The 4,634-nt window shown below is 46.1% G+C and overlaps 1 protein-coding gene across 1 annotated transcript in view; it reads right to left on the bottom strand.

Moving 5' to 3' along the window:
- Positions 1-4,634, bottom strand: part of nr2f6a (nuclear receptor subfamily 2, group F, member 6a) — a gene marked incomplete at its 5' end in the record, with an annotated part of 26,363 nt that overhangs the window by 15,884 nt on the left and 5,845 nt on the right.

A 4,634-nucleotide genomic window follows, 5' to 3' on the forward strand; every position in this document is an offset into this window, starting at 1 on the left:
CCCCCCCTGTGGCGCCCCTGGTCAAGAATGTAAAATAAATACACAAGCGGCTTGCCATACCATAAACATTAGTTCTATCTCGCTGGACAAGCGCTGACAAAAGGAAGAAGCTGGATCAGAGTGGGGCCGCGTCTATTTGTCTCGTTTATTCTTCTGTCCTGTGTGTTTGGAGGAAGCGGCCCGGCGGACACGGTCAGCACCGAACCGAGCGCTCGTGCTCCTCAGCAGAGTGGAAAGCGACATTTGCTCGTGCCGTGGATCTGCGTGAATGTGTTGCGGTTGGTCCGCGGCAGCTGCGTTCAGCGCTGGTTCGACGATGTTCTGAGAGCGGAGCCGAGCTCTCCTGTGGATGGAAGGAGGCGAGGGCAGCCGCGCAGACAGCGCCGTGTGTTGCCCGCTCTGAGGTGCGCCTGCAGCTTGTTTTCGGGGAAGAATTTAAACCGAAGCGTTTTGAATAATAACTGTTCGTGTGTAAAGTGAGGGGGGGTTCAGAGGAGCGGCCAGTCCCCCCAGGCATGATGTGCTAACTGGAGCTAGCTCCGCTCCTCTTGCAGCCATGTTGCTACAGGAGCAGCGCTGTGGAGCCTTTAGCTCGGCTTTAGCTCCGAGTGGTGGGTGACGGTTTCATAAAGTGTCGTTGTCTTGTGTTTTAAAGGTGGTCTGTCTGAAGAGTGGACCCCCCCACACCCCCCGCTCCAAAGGAACAGAAAGTTTCCATATTTGAGGCTGAAGACGAACTTCTTCTTTCACCCTGATGATCGGCTAATTCAACCGAGATGAGAGCACAGAGGAGAAAATAAATCTGTCCAGGTGAGAGGGAAGGACACGCCAACTCCCGCCCGCTTTTTATGTCCTCCCCCCCCGACAGCAACCAGCACCACTGGCCTGTCCCCGCGTTTCTCCGCCGTGGGTTGGTAACCAAGCGATGGCCATGGTGAGTGGGGGCTGGGGAGATCCCAATGGGGGCACCAACGGCCTGGGGGACAAGGGCTACCTGAGGGGGGAGGAGGAGGACGGCTCCCCCCAGGCGGGCGGCAGCGACATGGAGGCCGGGGACGAAGACAAGGCCTGCGTGGTGGACTGCGTGGTGTGCGGGGACAAGTCCAGCGGGAAACATTACGGAGTGTTCACGTGCGAGGGCTGCAAGAGCTTCTTCAAGAGGAGCGTCCGGCGCAACCTCAGCTACACGTGCAGGTGACAGAGGCGTCGCGTGCTTTGTTGTGCTCGTGTACTTGAAGCTCTGAAATGATCTGTAGACATGCTGAAAGCAGCTGACAGGGTTCAGCTCTGAAATGATCTGTAGACATGCTGAAAGCAGCTGACAGGGTTCAGCTCAGAAATGTTGAGGGTGAACAGCTGATAGCTGGTGAAAACAGGCAAATGTAGAAAACTAGAAAAATGTCAGGAATGTGTAAAAAGAAGCTGAATAGAGCAGAAATACATTACAAAAACAATTAAAATGAGCATAAAAGTACATAAAACGAGACGAAAAATGAAATGAGCATAAAGAGGCCGAAAGGAGCAGAAAAAGCTGAAATTAGCTAAAGGGAGTGGAGAACAGCTGAACCAGAACACAAGCTGAAATGAGCAGTAAATGTCTTAACAAAGTTAAGTCCTCTGGACGGATTCTTCTTTGTTGAAACATTTTGACTCCTTCAGTCTGAGGAGCTGCAATAAACTCAGTCTTATAAATAGCACCTTCTCATAGTGGATCAGTCAGTTTGTTGTTGACATCCAGAACTAGCTGTGCACATGATCAAGGAGGACCATCAGCCTAACGACCAATTATTAGTTCTCTGATGGCTGCTTGTTATTCTTAAGCCCCCAGTATACTCCCGCGTACATGTGTCCGCGGGTACGTACGCGGAGGGTTGAGACTTCATGCTAGGGCTTTAACAGACTTCTCGAGAAATAAACAGGTCGATTCCTTGGACAGCTATCAAGTTTTTTCACGTCGAGTATTCACAGTGACGTCATTACGTTGCAGTTCCGTCATTGCATCGCGTGTCATGTGGTCCGCACCAAACTACTAGTAGAAGCTACCAAATGGATTCCTCCCAGCAGATGGACTGAGCGGAGCAGGTCCAGTCTTGGCAAACAGGTAGAAATGCATCAATAGTTTGAAAATATTTCACTAAAGATGAATCTTCTGGTTCAACTACAGTAAGGAAACAGAAAATGAATCAACTTCCTGACTGTTTGGAGCTCGGTGAACCGGTGTTACACCATATTCTGTGACCGCTGTATATTGTGACCGTAGGGAGCGGTGTTGCATGCACTGTTGCAGGTCACAGAATATGGTGTAACACTGGGTCCAATGACCGAACCAGAACCAGCTTCCTCTGACCTTGTTTCACAAAGTAAAAGCCAAAATATATTAATCTCTAAACCTATAAAAAACATATAAACATATTAATCTCTAAAGCTAAACCTAATGCGCACCACAGCTGGCGGTGGTGCGGGGTGGTCATCCGCCCCACTGTTTTTAGTTTCGTTTGTGTCGTGGTGCTCGTTTCTTTTACTTTTGCAGCTTAATAATAATAAATAATAGTTTTGGTTTTCCTGTGACTTATTTGCAGGATGATAAATGGTAGGAGCATAATATACTCTCACAATGTTTTGTTGTTCTTTTTTATGAAAATAATTGACGCTTTTTTGCGGTTTTATTTTTTCATCTTGAGATCCTATGACGTCATCAACTACTCGAGTTTTATTATGTTAACGTCGAGTTTAAAAATTTTGTAGTCGTTCAACCCCTACTTCATGCTTGAGCGTCCACCCTGAGCAGCTGCAGAGCAGCTCCGCAGACGAGGGGCATTTACCTTCGGGACAAATTGAGGTCGCTGATTGGTCATTTGCTAACACGCCTACTGGATTGATTGACAGGTCGGAAGAAAAAAAAACGAGATCTGGCAGCTCCAGCCGCAGCGGTGTTCTGTGTTTATATGTTGTTAATAAAAAGTTCTAAAAAAATTAAAATAAAACGGGGAGCGCTGGCCCTGCAGCCCACACATCAGATAGCCCAACAGGAAATCTCCAGACCCTCCCGCAGCCATGCTGGACCTGATTTTTAATTTGTTCGTGACAAATTCCTTGATTTCTCACCATTTCAGTCATGGCCTCAACGGAGGAGGAACAGATCTCTGCCTCTTGGAAAAAAAACAAAAGAAAAGGCCAGATCAGAGATGAAGAAGAAGAATTTAATACATTGGTGTTACATACAAAACAGTCGGTCGCAGGGCAGTTTATTGTGCAACACCACGTACGCGGTCGTACAAGTTGAGCTTTGCACGGACATGCCCTGAAAAGTATGCGCGTACCTCTGCGTACGGACGTACGCGGGAGTATACTTGGGGCTTTAGATGGCTGAGTGATACTAGCAATCACAGCATTGTAAGAGGGGGACAGTTGAACACGGAGGCCTCCACCCCTGTTTAATGATGGATGGTTTCTTTTCACAAAGATGGCTTCCTTCGTTCCACTCTATCAAGGATGTAAATGGTAAATAGACTCTACTTAGAAAGGAGATGTATATCTTATCAAGAAATATCCTGATGCATGCTTATCAAGAAGACACTCAAAGCTCTTTACAATCTGTGTCCTCATTAACTCATTCATACAGCACTCTACTACATCTGTACAAAGAGTAATCGGAGCTTTATCTCATTCATACACTGATGAGACACACATCAGAGGCCATCAGGGGTTCAGTGTCTTGCCCAGAGACACTTCAGCATGTGACTGCTGGTGGAATCAAACCCCCAACTCTCCCATTGGAGGACAGCTGCTCTAACCACTCAGCCACAGCCTCCCCTAAGATGTGAACATCTTCATCCCTGAAAGAGTGACCGCTGGCCTGGAGATGAGTGTAGACCGCAGAGTCCTGGCCTGATGATGTTGATCTTCTGTGCTGGGCCATCCTTTTGGCCAATGGTTGTTTAGTTTCCCAGATGTAAGACTGATCACCCTCCTGACACTGAGCAGCATACACAATATTACCTTTTTTTTCGGCCAATAAATCGCAGGTTTTTTTGCATAGTTTACAGCCCTGCGACTTATAGGCCGAAGCGACATATTTATGGATTTTTTCCCATATTTATAAACATTTATTGGCTGAGATATAATCATTTTCATGAGATATAATCATTTTCATTCATTCTGACTGGGAAAAAAATTTGAGCAGTACCACTTTCAGCCACTAGATGGCCTGCTGTTGTATCATGTAATAGGTAAACGTGGCTATAATGATAAATTCAAAAAAGTTAAACACAAAAACAACTGGACTTTATTTATTATACTTTGTTTTTTTTTCTTGAACTTTTTTGAATTTACCATGTCCTGGATGACTGAGAATCTTCACCAGCTATTAATGACACATCCTGATGCATGATCAATAATCCAGGTAGAAAAATCTAAAAAAGTTAAATCTGGTCCTCTGGACATTCAAAAGAACAAAACAAAGCGAATCAACAAAAAAATGTAGAAACGTTTCGTCTCTCATCCGAGAGACTTCCTCAGTCTGAGGAGCTGTATTCAGCTCAGTCTCTTAAATAGCACCTTCTCAGAGTGGATCAACCAGTTTTGCTTTTGATCCACTCTGAGAAGGTGCTATTTAAGAGACTGAGCTGAATACA

This window comes from Nematolebias whitei, chromosome 9 (genome assembly GCF_014905685.2).
Source record: "Nematolebias whitei isolate Nwh7 chromosome 9, NemWhi1, whole genome shotgun sequence".
NCBI lineage: Eukaryota > Metazoa > Chordata > Actinopteri > Cyprinodontiformes > Rivulidae > Nematolebias > Nematolebias whitei.